The sequence below is a fragment of the Moschus berezovskii genome, chromosome 14, assembly GCF_049115385.1.
Source record: "Moschus berezovskii isolate FMDL1 chromosome 14, NW_MosBer_1.0, whole genome shotgun sequence".
Lineage (NCBI taxonomy): Eukaryota > Metazoa > Chordata > Mammalia > Artiodactyla > Moschidae > Moschus > Moschus berezovskii.
In genome coordinates, this window is record NC_142473.1 from 84,590,901 (window position 1) to 84,606,300 (window position 15,400).

The window sequence follows — 15,400 nt, forward strand, 5'->3', positions numbered from 1 at the left end:
CCTTCAGTCTTTCCCAGCATCAGAGTCTTTTCCGAAGAGTCTGCTCTTTGCATCAGGTGGCCAGATTTTTGGAGCTTCAGCTTCAGCATCAGTCCTTCCAGTGAATATTCAGGACTGATTTCCTTTCAGATGGACTGGTGTGATCTCCTTGCTGTCCAAGGAACTCTCAAGAATCTCCTCCAGCACCACAATTCAAAAGTATCAATTCTTTGACATGCAGCCTTTATGATCCAACTCTCACAACCGTATATGACTACTGGAAAAGCCATAGCTTGGACTATATGGACCTTTATCAGCAAAGTGATGTCTTTGCTTTTTAATATGCTATTTAGATTGGTCATAGCTTCCCTTCCAAGGAGCAAGTGTCTTTTAATTTCATGGATGCAGTCACCATCCACAGTGATTTTGGAGCCCAGAAATATAATGTCTGTCAATTATTTTCAAATTCTATTTGCCATAAAGTGATGGGACTGGATGCTGTGATCTTAGTTCTTTGAATGTTGAGTTTCAAGCCAGCTTTTTTTTTTTTTAGTTGGAGACTTATTACATTACAATATTGTGGTGGTTTTTGCCATACATTGACATGAATCAACCATGGGTGTACATGTGCTCCCCACTCTGAACCTCCCTCCCACCTCCCTCCCCATCCCATCCCTCAGGGTCATCCCAGTGCACCAGCCCTGAGCACCCTGTATCAAGCATCGAACCTGGACTGGCGATCTGTTTAACATATGATAATATACATGTTTCAATGCTATTCTCTCAAATCAAGCCACCTTTTTCACTCTTCTCTTTCACCCTCATCCAGAGGCTCTTTAGTTCCTCTTCACTTTCTGCCATTAGAGTGGTATTATCTGCATATCAGATGCACCTTCCTAAGGAGCAATAACTATGGTAACATAGCTACGTTTTCCTTCCAACCTATCAGAAAGATCAGTGGCTCTAACTGATAGTTTTCTTTAATGAAAACCAGTCCTGGTGTATTTAAACAAACAGTAGAATATTCCAGGGAACAGTAATGCTGTAAGTCTAATATTTTTATTCATAAACGTTTTCTTTGGAGTAGTGGATATTTGAAGAATGTTTAGACTTTCACACTCACACATGCACACATGGAGGAGAGAGAAAGAAATAATCATACTTTTCAAAGGTCAGGCACTGTTTTAATATTGGCTTGGCCAACATGTTCGAGTTCTTCCATCAGATATTGCAGAAAACCCGAATGAGTCTTTCTGGCCAACTTAATATCTGTTGTTTCATTTAATGTTATCCCAATACTATCATTCCTGTTTTAGAGATGAGCATACAGAGACTACAGATTACTCACATAAAATCGCATAACTTAGAAGACTTTCAAATATGTTTGACTTCCAAGTTTATTGCTTCTTTTTTTTAATCTACTAAACCATCTTTTTCTCACTATAGTTTGTTGAAGACAAAAACCACACAATGAATAACGCTATCATTTTCAGTCTTCCAATAATGTTATTGATCAGGCATTTAACAGTTGCTGGACGCTGAATCATATAGTCCACTATGAGAAGACATTCTATTATCTTTAACAAATTCAACATGCTTAATAAAGTAATATTGGTAATCAGATCCTGACTCCATCATTTGTCAACTAAATTAACAGTTAAAAGCATGAACTCTGGAATCAGATTCACTGAGCACATTACTCAAACTCCCCCTGCCCCAGTTTTCTCATCTGTGAGATTAATATACAGTGCTTGGTCATAGGGAAGCTGTGTAGAGGAAATGGATTAATACCTAAAATATTTAGCACAGTGTTTGTTACATAATTTGCACTCACTCAATAAAATTAACTCATTTTTTATTATTAAATAGAAAATTGCTCCCTTGTTTGAGATTCTTTCTTCTCATAGCTTTCTTTATTTTTCCATTATTACATTTGTTACTGTTTAGATATAATACCCTTACAATTTTGGTTATTTAAATAAAACCTATGTTTCCTGTGACACTGTAAACTCTTTTAAAAAAAAGTGAAAAGTGAAACCCCTCAGTTGTGTCCGACTCTTTGCGACGTCATGGACTGTAAGTTGCCAGACTCCTCTGTCCATGGGATTTTCCAGGCAAGAATACTGGAGTGGGTTGCCATTTCCTTCTCCAAGGGACCTTCCCAACCCAGTGATCAAACCCGGGTCTCCTGCATTGCAGGCAGACTCCTTACTGTCTGAGCCACCTAGAAACCCTTTTTAAGTAAGTGCCTTAAGGCCAGATATAATGTTTACTCCATTACTTAGCCTGGTGCATAGTCAGTGTTCCCTAAAACACAAGTATGTGATAGAAGATAGGCAGATAGAAGTACAGAGAACTCTCACAAAGCGAAAATTACAGCTTAAGTCTTATAATGTGGAGAGAATTAGACATCATCTTAACATACTGATGACATCACAAATGTGTATAATTTATTCATGTGTAAGAAATCTGGTTTTATTTTCTTAAACAGAAAAGTTCATCTGGAAATGTTCAGAATAAATCAGACAAGAAAAAAGGATTTGAGCCTCCTGAAACTGACCAGCTGTTCAATTTTGCAACTTTTCTTCTTCATCTTATTCCTGTTTCCCTGTGTGCTCTTTCTTGTTGAAAACTTGGACCTAACTTTGAGATTAACACCATCATCTTGTCACTTCGCCAATCTGCCCATCTCACGCGTTCTGGTTAACATTTTGTTTAAAAAGGTAATTTCCTTGTCCAACTTATTTGAAGAGTATAATATGATTCCATTCCTGGTAATTCAAGATTTCGCTCCTGTTTCTCTCTGTGACCATTACATCCATATGATTACCTACTTTTCATGTAGTTTCATGTGTTTTTCATTAGTTAATTCCAAAATGTGCACTCATGGGGCTACCCTTGCCTATATATGTGATTTTGCATGGATTTGTATACAGAATCACAGTTGTTTCCTGCAGAGCTGGTGATATGGAGCAACATTATGGTGTCTTGCCACTTTGTAACTACTAAGATCAAATGAAATTGTTATTTATTGTAGATCATACTGGAACTCCAAAATATGAATAAGAATATATGGTAATCTCAAAAATTTACATTTTTGCAAATGAATTTTCCTTCTTTTTAATATTTGAAAACCAGAAAAATATCCCTGTGTTTTAATCCTCTTATGAATATGGCACTTCCTGGGAAGAATGAATAGTAAAATTGAAGTAGTATCTCTCCTATACGTTTGTGAGTCTTCATTTGAACTGCCAAATAAATACAAAGCATATAAAAAACACCAAAGCTGAATTACTGCATATTTTTCTTTATACTAGGTCTTATTTTAAACTAGAATGTTTTTCTTTCTGGCTTACTTTGCTCTGTACAATAGGCTCCAGTTTCATCCACCTCATTAGCACTGATTCAAATGTATTTTTTTTAATTGCGAGTAATACTCCATGTCAATGTATGGCAAAACCAATACAATAATGTAAAGTAATTAGCCTCCAATTAAAATAAATTAACTTAAAAAAAAGAATCTGACTCAACTGAAAAAATAAACTAGAATGTTGTGAAGTAATTAGCCTTCAATTAAAATAAATTAATTAATTTAAAAAATTTTAAAATATATACTATAATGATGTAATCATGAAATCACTAATCCTTGATTCAGTTCAGTTCAGTCACTCAGTCATGTTCAACTCATTGCAGCCCCATGGACTGCAGGATGTGAGGCTTCCCTAACCATCACCAACTCCTGGAGCTTACTCAAATGCATGTCCATCAAGTCGGTAATGCCATTCAACCATTTGATACTCTGTTGGTCGCTTCTCCTCCTGCCTTCAATTTCTCCCAGCATCAGGGTCTTTTCTAGTGAGTCAGGTCTTATCATCAAGTGGCCAAGTAATGGAGTTTCAGCTTCACCATCGGTCCTTCCAATGAATATCCGGGAGTGATTTACTTCAGGATAGACAGGTTGGATCTCCTTGCTGTCCAAGGAATTCTCAAGTCTTCTCCAACACCACAGTTCAAAAGCATCAATTTTTCAGCTCTCAGCATTCTTTATACTCCAACTCTCACATCCACACATGCCACAAAGTAGCATACAAAGTGACTTCTGAAAAAACCATAGCCTTGACTAGATAGACCTTTGTTGGCAAAGTAACATCTCTGCTTTTTAATAGGCTGTCTAGGTTGATAATAGCTTTTCTTCCAAGGAGAAAGGGTTTTTAATTTCATGGCTGCAATCACAATCTGCAGAGATTTTTGAGCCCCCAAAATAAAGTTTCTCACTGTTTCCATTGTTTCCCCATCTATTTGCATGAAATGATTGGACCAGATGCCATATTTGTTTTCTGAATGTTCAGTTTTAAGTCAACTTTTTCACTCTCCTCTTTCACTTTCATCAAAAGGCTCTTTAGTTCATCTTCACTTTGTGCCAAAAGCGTGGTGTCATCTGCATTCCTGATGTTGTTGATATTACTCCCAACAATCTTGAATCCAACTTGTGTTTCTTCCAGCCTGGCATTTCTCATGATGTACTCTGCATATAAGTTAAGTAAGCAGGGTGACAATATACAGCCTTGACATACTCCTTTCCTGATATGGAACCAGTGTGTTATTCCATGTCCAGTTCTAACTGATGCTTCTGGACCTGCATATAGATTTCTCGGGATGCAGGTCAGGTGGTCTTGTATTCCCATGTCTTTAAGAATTTCCACAGTTTTTTGTGATCCAAACAGTCAAAGGCATTGGCATAGTCAGTAAAAGAGAAGTAGACGTATTTCTGGACTCTCTCACTTTTTCTATGATCCAATGGATGTTGGTGATTTGACCTCTGGTTCCTCTGTCTTTTCTAAATCCAGTTTGAACATCTGGAAGTTCACAGTTCATGAAAATATGAAGCATGGCTAGGAGAATTTTGATCATTACTTTACTAGCATGTGAGATGAGTGCAACTGTGCAGTAGTTTGAGCATTCTTTGGCATTGCCTATCTTTGGGATTGGAATGAAAACTGACCGTTTCCAGTCCTGTGGCCACTGCTGAGTTTTCCAAATTTGCTGGCACATTTAGTGCAATACTTTCACAGCATCTTTTAGGATTTGAATTAGTTCAACTGGAATTCCATCACCTCCACTAGCTCTGTTCATAGTGATGCTTCCTAAGGCCCACTTGACTTCACATTCCAGGATGTCTGGCTCTAGGTGAGTGATCACACCATCGTGATTGTCTGAGACATGAAGAGCTTTTCTGTATAGTGTTTCTGTGTATTCTTGCCACCTCTTAATATCTTCTGCTTTGCTTCAGTTCAATTTAGTTCAGTTCAGTCGCTCAGTCGTGTCCGACTCTTTGCGACCCCATGAATCACAGCATGCCTGGCCTCCCTGTCCGTCACCAACTCCCAGAGTTCACTCAAACTCACCTCCATCGAGTCAGTGATACCATCCAGCCATCTAATTCTCTGCCGTCCCCTTCTCCTCCTGACCCCAATCCCTCCCATTATTAGAGTCTTTTCCAGTGAGTCAACTTGTCCATGAGGGGCCAAAGTATTGGAGTTTCAGCTTTAGCATCAGTCCTCATTAGGTCCATACAATTTCTGTCTTTTATTGAGCCCATCTTTGCATGAAACATTCCCTTGGTATCTCTAATTTTGTTGAAGAGATCTCTAGTCTTTCCAATTCTATTTTTTTCCTCCATTTCTTTGCACTGATCACTGAGGAAGTCTTACTTATCTCTCCTTGCTATTCTTTGGAACTCTGCATTCAAAGTGATGTATCTTTCCTTTTCTCCTTTGTCTTTAGCCTCTCTTCTTTTCTCAGCTATTCATAAGGCCTCCCCAGACAACCATTTTGCTTTTTTTGCATTTCGTTTTCTTGTGGATGTTCTTCTTCACTGCCTCCTGTACAATGTCATGAACTTCCGCCCACAGTTCTTCAGGCACTCTATCTATCAGATCTAATCCCTTGAATCTATTTCTCATTTCTGCTGTATAATTGTAAGGGATTTGACTTAGGTCGTACCTGAAGGTCTGGTGGTTTTCCCTACTTTCTTCAATTTAAGTCTGAATTTGGCAATAAGAAGTTCACAATCTGAGCCACAGTCAGCTCACAGTCTTGTTTTTGCTGACTGTATATAGCTTCTCCATCTTAGGCTACAAAGAATATAATCAATCTGATTTTGGTATTGACCATCTGGTGATATCCAAGTATAGAGTCTTCTCTTGTGTTATTGGAAGAGGGTGTTTGCTATGACCAGTATGTTTTCTTGGCACAACTCTATTAGCCTTTGCCCTGCTTCATTCTGTATACTTGCCTTGAGAACCCCATGAACAGTATCAAAGGGCAAAATGATAGGATACTGAATGAGGAATTCCCCAGGTCGGTAGGTGCCCAGTATGCTACTGGAGATCAGTGGAGAAGTAACTCTAGAAGGAATAAAGGGATGGAGCAAAAGCAAAACCAATACCCAGTTGTGGATGTGACCGGTGATAGAAGCAAGGTCCGGTGCTGTAAAGAGCAATATTGCATAGGAACCTGGAATGTTAGGTCCATGAATCAAGGCAAATTGGAAGTGGTCAAACAGGAGATGGCAAGAGTGAACATAGACATTCTAGGAATCAGTGAGGTTGGGGGCAGGAGGAGAAGGGGACGACCGAGAATGAGATGGCTGGATGGCATCACTGACTCTGTGGACATGAGTTTGAGTGAACTCCGGGAGTTGGTGATGGACAGGGAGGCCTGGCGTGCTGTGATTCATGGGGTCGCGGAGAGTCAGCCACGACTGAGCTACTGAACTGAACTGAACTGCTTCATTCATACTCCAAGGCCAAATTTGCCTGTTACTCCAGGTAGTCTTGACTTCATACTTTTGCATTCCAGTCTCCTATAATGAAAAGGACATCTTTTTTGGGTGTTAGTTCAGAAGGTCTTGTAGGTCTTCATCAATTCAGCTCAGGCACTCAGTCATATCTAACTCTTTGCTACACCATGAACCACAGCACGCCCGGCCTCCCTGTCCATCCCCAACTTCTGGAGTCCACCCAAATCCATGTCCAATGAGTTGGTGATGCCATCCAACCATCCTATCCTCTGTCATCCCCTTCTCCTCCTGCCCTCAGTCTTTCCCAGCATCAGGGTCTTTTACAACAAGTCAGCTCTTCACATCAGGTGGCCAGAGTATTGGAGGTTCAGTTCCAACATCAGTCCTTCCAATGAACACCCAGGATTGATCTCCTTTAGGATGGACTGGTTGAATCTCCTTGCAGTCCAAGGGATTCTCAAGAGTCTTCTCCAATATCATAGTTCAAAAACATCAATTTTTCGGTGCTCAGCTTTCTTTTAGTCCAACTCTCACATCCATACATGACCACTGGAAAAACTATAGCCTTGACTAGACATCTAGGTTGGTCATAGCTTTCTTTCCAAAGAGAAAGCGTTTTAATTTCATGGCTACAATCACCATTCGCAGTGATTTTGGAGCCCCCCAAATTAAAGTCAGCCACTGTTTCCACTGTTTCCCTGTCTATTTGCCATGAAGTGATGGGTCTGGATGCCATGATCTTAGTTTTCTGAATGTTGAGCTTTAAGTCTTTATAGAGCAGTTCAACTTCAGCTTCTTCAGTGTGACTGGTCGAGGCATGGACTCAGAGTTTTTTTTTTATTGTGATATTGAATCGTTAGCCTTGGAAACAAACAGATCATTCTGTTATTTTTTTTGAGATTGGATCAAACACTGCATTTTGGACTCCTGTGGAATATGATGGCTACTCCATTTCTTCTAAGGGCTTCCTGCCCACAGTAGTAGATATAATGGTCATCTGAGTTAAATTCACCCATTCCAGTCCATTTTAGTTCACTGATTCCTAAAATGTCGGTGTTCACTCTTGCCATCTCCTGTTTGACCACTTCCAATTTGCCTTGATTCATGGACCTAACATCCCAAGTTCCTATGCAATATTGCTCTTTACAGCATCGGACTTTACTTCCATCACCAGTTACATCCACAACTGGTGCTGTTTTTGCTTTGGCTCTATCTCTTCATTCTTTCTAGAGTTATTCCTCCACCAATCTCTGGTAGCATGTTGAGCACCTACCAACATTGGGAGTTCATCTTTCAGTGTCCTCTCCATTTGCCTTTTCATACTGTTTATGGATTCTCAAGGCAAGAATACTGAAGTGGTTATCCTTGATTGTGCATGTCCAATTCAGTTACTTGAAACAAAACAAGCAAAAAAAAAAAGTGATAAACTATTTAAGTATTCCAGCTGTTTCTGAGGCATTGTCCTTTGTTTACATCTGTCTCTTCCATTGCCTGTGACCTTCCTAGTTGAAGGATTTCTGATTCAAATTATTTGCTTTACATCTACTGTGTTTTTCACTTAGATGTTGTAAATTGTAAGTTGCTTTCTTTATTCTTTGTTATGTGAGACCTAAGAACAATAAATACCCTCTGTTTACATCATATGTCATCGAAATTCAACTTTTAAAAACATAGGATTAATTTGTTGTGTGACCTGCAACAAGAATCTAAGCTATTGTTTTTCCACACAGCGAACTAATTTCCCTAATATTATTAATTAAATAATCCATCTCCTTCTTATTAATTTACAGTTAACAATACTTTAAAAGTATCAACTCATTTACTAAAATAACTCAATAAAATCCATGAGTTTAGAGTTTTAGAAAACTTGATAGGTTTAGAGCATTTTTATATGCTTCACTTTATGAAAAGAAAATGTTTTTTAAGAACATAAATATAGTTGACACCTGAACAACATGGATTTGACCTGCATGGATCCACTCATATACCATTTTCTTTTCAATAAATACTATTGCAGTCCTACTCTATCCAAAGTTGGTTGACTCCTCAGATGAAGAACTGCATATCTAATGCAAAGTTAAGGCAAATTCTACAACCAGTGGCATTTATGTCCTTAATCCTACATTGTTCAAGGGTCAAATGTATATGTATACATCACAATAAAATTTGATATACAGACAAACATGAAAAATATATAGCATAAATCATCCACTACAGGTAACTACTCTTTAAGTTTGAAGACAATTCATTTTTCCTCCATGTTTTATGTACTTTATTGAAATATGCTCACAGAGTAGATGACGCTTTACTACTTACACTGCTCCCTGCCTTTTTTTCCCAGCAAGTCAGTCATTCATCAATATCCAGGGGTGGGGGGCTGGTTCTAAGACACCTCTCCTCCCTCCCCACCAAATGCAGGGGTGATAAATTCCCTTATACAAAACGGCATAGCATAGCACAGTTGTCCCTCCAATTCAGAGGTTCTGCTTCAGTGGATTCACCAACCATGACTCCTGGATAAATTGCCAAATTCAGGGTCCACAAAAATAAAATCCTGATGATATATCAGGATTCTGGGCTTCCCTGGTGGCTCAGATGGTAAAGAATCTGCCTGTAATGCAGAAGACCTGGGTTCAATCCTTGGGTCAGGAAGATAGAATGGAAAGGGGAATAACAACCCACTCCAGTATTCTTGCTTGGAGAATCCCATGGGCAGAGTAACCTGGCAGACTATAGTTCATAGACTTGCAAAGAGTTGGACACCAGCGACTGACACTACTATTACTACAATATCAGGATTTTATATACCATGCAAGATTCTTTCCAAAATATGTTTCTAATACTCTGTTATATATCCAATTTTAATATTTTGTCACTTTTTCTAATTAGTAAAATGCTTCCCTGGTGGCTCAGTAGTAAAGAATCCACCTGCCAATAAAGGAGACACAATCCCTGGGATAGATCCCAAGGAGAAGGAAATGGCAGGAAGATACACTGGAGGAGGAAATGGCAACCCACTCCAGTATTCTTGCCTGGAAAATTCCATGGACAGAAGTTGCTAGCTGACTACAGTCCATGAACATGACTTATGACCAAAAGAGTTGGACATGACATAGTGACTGAATAACAACAAATTAGAAAATACCAATTCCATAATAAATTCTCCTACTCAAGATTGGTTTAGAATGGCCCAATATTTTTAAGATTAAATACTGGGAAGCAGTAATGTTGAGTAAGAAAGTGAGTCTCCTTTACCATTTTTGCTGTTGTTGTTCAGTCACTAAGTTGTGTCCGACTCCTTTCAACCCCATGGACAGCAGCACGCCGGTCTTCCCTGTCCTTCACTATCTCTGAGAGTTTTGCTCAAACTCATGTATGTTCAGTCAGTGATGCCATCCAACCATCGCATCCTCCGTTGCCTCCTTCTCCTGCCCTCAAACTTTCTCAGCATCAAGGTCTTTTCAAATGAGTTGGCTCTTCCCATCAGGTGGCCAAAGTATTGGAGCTTCAGTTTCAGCATCAGTCCTTCCAATGAATATTCAGGGTTAATTTCCTTTAGGATTAATTGGTTTGATCTCCTTGCAGTCCAAGGACTGACTCTCAAGAATCTTCTCCAGCATTACAATTTGAAAGAATAAAGTCTTTAACTCTCAGTCTTCTTTATAGCCCAACTGTCTCATATGTACATGACTACTGGAAAAAAAAAAAAACACACAAAAACAAGCAAACATAGCCTTGTACTTACTTTACTGCAAAATTATCTTCTTTGCAGCAAAGCTCTTTGCAAAGTTGTTTGTGTTTGTATGCTGCCTCCAGTGTGTGTACTCCCAGTCCTCATGAAATCATTCCAGTCATCCTTTTACTCCCATTATTCAATATAGAGTCCCCTTAACAAAATCATGCTATTTAATCTATCAGCCATATTTGCCATAGTTTTTCCTTCTTTGATGAATTTTCTCACATTAGAATTTTCATGCCCCCCTGAATTTCTTCCTGAATATCCATCCTTAGTTTCATTGCTGGTTTCTCTTCATTGCCTTGACCTCTAAATGTTGGACAGACACAAGTTCAAGTCCTTGTCAGTTTCATCTGTTTATATCTACACGTTTTCCTTTACTTGTTAATTTCATTCAATCTTATTCCATTTAACAGTGTCCATATGCAAATTGTTCCCACTGTAACTCTTCACCTTAGTACATTCTGCATTCTAAACTCTCATATTCAACATCGGATTGATGGCTTTACTTGGTAGCGCATTAAGCATCTTAGATTTAGTGTCCAAAACTGAGTTTCTAATACCATTCCCTTTCCTTTCTCAGGTCCGTTTCTCTCAAACTCCTCTGAATCCTATGATTGCTCCAGGCAAATACCTTAAATCACTCTTGACTTGGAGGAATTCAGAGTGCTACCTTCCAGTTTATCTGGCATCCAACTTGGTTTACCAGCTAGAATGCTACTCCATGTTTATATCCATCATCCTTTCAGCTAGGTTCCCTGTTCCTATCCTTTTTCTCTTCAGTCGATCGAAAAGCAGAGTAATTTGTTAAAAGAGTAAATTAGGTTATCTCACTCCCTGGCACAGAATCCTCCAATCGTTGCCCATTCCACCCAGTATAGAAATCAGATTCTTTTTTATGGTTTTTTCCAAATTTATTTTGAATTGGAAGATAATTGCTTTACAATGTTGTGTCTACTTGTGCTGTACAACAATGTGAATCAGCTTTACATAGACATACCTTGTCTTCTCAAGGAAACTCCTCTTGAGTTTTCCTCCCAGTCCCCCCTCCATCCCATCCCTCGAGGTCATCACGGAGCATCAAGTGAGCTCCCTGTCCTCTACAGCCATTTCCCACCAGCTGTCTATTGCACACATGGTGGTGTATATGCCAATCCTACTTTCTCAATGTGCCCCACTCTCTCAGATATGCAGATGACACTGTTCTAATGGCAGAAAGCAAAGAGAAACTAAAGAACCTTCTGATGAAGGTGAATGAGGAGAGTGAAAAAGCTGGCTTAATACTCAACATTCAAAAAACCAAGGTCATGGCATCCAATCCCATCACTTCTTGGCAAATAGATGGGGGAAAACTGGAAACAGTGCTATATTTTATTTTCTTGGGCTCCAAAATTCCTGCAGAGTGTGACTATAGCCACAAAATTAAAAGATGTTTGCTCCTTGGAAGAAAAGATAATAAATCTAGACAACTTCTTAAAAAGCAGAGCCATTACTTTGCTGACAAAGGTCCATATAATCAAAGCTATGATTTTTTCAGTAGTCATGTAAGGATGTGACAGTTGAACCATAAAGAAGGCTGACTGCTAAAGAACTGATGCCTGCAAATCATGGGGCTGCAGAAGACTCAGAGTCCCTTGGACTGCGAGAACATCAAACTGGTCAATCCTAAAGCAAATCAACACTGAGCATTCACTGGAGGGACTGATGACGAAGCTCCAAGGATTTGGCCCCCTGACGTGAAGTACTGACACACTGGGAAAGACCCCTATGCTGGGAAAGATTGAGGGCAGGAAGAAAAAGGGGGTGACAGAGGATGAGATGATTGGATGGCATTACTGACTCAATGGACATGAGTTTGAGCAAGATCCAAGACATGATGAAAGACAGGGGACCCTGGCGTGTTGCAGTCCATGGGTTTGAAAAGAGCTAGACCTGCTTAGGGGCTGATCGACAGCTCTTCTTCCTGGGTCCACAAGTCACTTCTCTATGTCTGTGTCTCTGTTCCTGCCCTGCAGATAGGCTCATCAGCACCATTTTTCTAGATTCCATATATACACACTAATATATGATATTTATTTTTCTTTTTCTGACTTACTTCATTCTGTATAACAGGTTCTAGGTTAATCAATATCACTTCAAAAATTTTACAGGAGTCCACAGAACTGGGAATGATTAGCCTGTTTATGGCTTTATGACTACATTTATCTTAATTCTTCCCCCTCCCCCCATTCCCTTCTTTCTATATATATATTTATTTTTTAATATTTTGGGGCATGCCAGCTTGCGTGTGTGTGTTCTAGGCTCCTCTGTCCATTGGATAATCCAGGCAAGAATACTGGAGTGGGTTGTCATGCCTTCCCTCAGGGAGATCTTCCCAACCCAGGGATCAAACCCATGTCTCCTATATCTCCTGCATTGGCAAACTTGTTCTTTACCACTAGAGCCACCTGGGAGACCCCGTGGTTGCATTTGCTCCCTCTGCCTAGGATGCCTTTCTTTGACTTCTCAATCTTTCACCCCCTGGACACTTTCAAGTGTGAAATGTGAGAACAGTAGAGTTAGATTATCTAGGCCCAAATTCTGGCTTGGTTGGTATGTGCCATGACAATACTTATTTATATAATGCCTTGTGTTTTGTTTTCAACATCATAGAAATAAAAATGGACATAGTAACTGCTTCTGGTGTGGCTTTGAGGATTAAATGTGTGTGTAAACTATGCAAATATAAAGGATGTAAATAAACTGCGTAAAAGATCTAGAATCATGTCTGTGTTATCATAAATGCCACATCAGCATTAATTGCTAGTACATTACTTCTCTTCCCTAACTTACTTTTTTCCCCCCAATATCATTTATCATTATACCAAACTTTTAGTTGGTTTGTTCCTTTGTCTTCTCTGTTATGTATTATGTGGGAAGAAGTTTGGGTCTCTTATCAGTCTCTTTATATGTATTTGTTGACACAAGTTGGAGATTCAATAAAGATTCTCAACAGAGTTGTAAGAGTTTATATTTTTTTCTGCACTAACATGAATAATGGAGAAGGAAATGGCAACCCACTCCAGTGTTCTTGCCTGGAGAATCCCAGGGACGGGGGAGCCTGGTTGGCTGCCGTCTATGGGGTCACACAGAGTCGGACACGACTGAAGTGACTTAGCAGCAACATGAATAATTATATATATATATAGTTTTCACTTGCCAAGCTCATTTTAAAAAAATAATATTTTATCTTTTATGCATATTAAATCATTGTTGTTTAGTTGCTATGTTATTTCCAACTCTTTTGCAACCTCAAGGACTATAACCCACTAGTCTCCTGTGTTCATGGGATTATCCAGATAAGAATATGGAGTGGGTTGCCATTTCCTTATGCAGAAGGTCTTCTTAACCCAGGGATTGAACTCGTGTCTCCTTCATTGGCAGGCAGATTCTTGATCACTGAGTCACCAGGGAAGCATTAAATCTTTAGTAAATTTTATGTTAATCATTAGTAAAATTTAAATTTTACTAACAATTAAATAAATAAACATAAAAGAGGAAACATTCTTTGAAAATAATGAGATTGGTATTGTTGGGAGTCAATCTGTCAAAACTTTTTGAGAAATTCATTTATTGCTCAACAATAATTTATTAAGTCCACAGTTGTGTCAGGAACTACAGATAAAGTGGCTAAAAAATGACTCCATTTAGTTATGTTTTCTTTTTTGTTGTTGTTTTTTAATTCCTAAATCAAGTTACATAAAGCTTTTTATTTTCTTTACCCAGTTTTTGGTGCTTAATTTCTAATATTAGTTTCAATCTTTCTTATTTAACTATGAAGGAGGATACAGCTATTCATTAATAATTTTTTACATATACCTTCATTTGTATTTTTATCTTTTATTTGGGCTTCCCTGGTAGCTCAGATGGTAAAGAACATACCTACAGTGTAGGAGACCCTGGTAATAAACACACCCACATACACAATTATTTCTCTGATACTTTTAAGCTGAAAATTTGACTTATTCCTTGAAGCAAGTTTTTTACTGGTTTTCACAGAGTAAGTTGATTTGAGGTCTTCCCAGGCAATGATAAAGAATCTGCCTGCCAGTGCGGGAGACGCAACAGACGCAAGTTCAATCCCTGAGCTGGGAAGATTCCCTGGACTAGGAAATGGTAACCTACTCCAGTATTCTTGCTTGGAAAAGTTTGTGGACAAAGGGCCTTGGCAGGTTACAATTCATGCAGTAACAAAGATCTGGACACAGCTGGACACCAAGCAGTGGCACTGACTGGACTTCGTCTGATAATTTCACTGTCTTGTTTCCATGGTGATGAGACTTTTGTGCCCTCTCTAATTTCTAGAAAATTATCAAACCATAAGCATGAGCATTTTTAATCATATTTTGGTTCATAATTTCTATTCTAGAGTTATGAAGAAACCAAAACTTTGTCTAATTATTGCAGCTCACACACTATCACCTAATCCAAACTCTGCACACAGGGTACATGGCATCTCACATTGGCAGTACCTATATTTTACATTTGCTGTCTCCATCTGAGTTAGCTTTTACCTAGCTGACTGTTTAGGATTTAATTTTTTAATTCAGGGAAATATTAAACCCATTGGTATCCTTTAATGAATTCTAGCAGGACCTTCCCTTATGTGTTAAAAATATGAATTGTGAGAAAAAAATAGTAGCAGCATTGAATTTGAAAAAAATTAATAGCCAGTCCAGGTTCGATGCATGATACAGGATGCTCGGGGCTGGTGCACTGGGATGAACCAGAGGGATGGGATGAGGAGGGAGGTGGGAGGGGGGTTCAGGATGGGGAACACATGTACACCCAGGGCGGATTCATGTCAGTGTATGGAAAAACCAATAAAATATTGTAAAGTAATT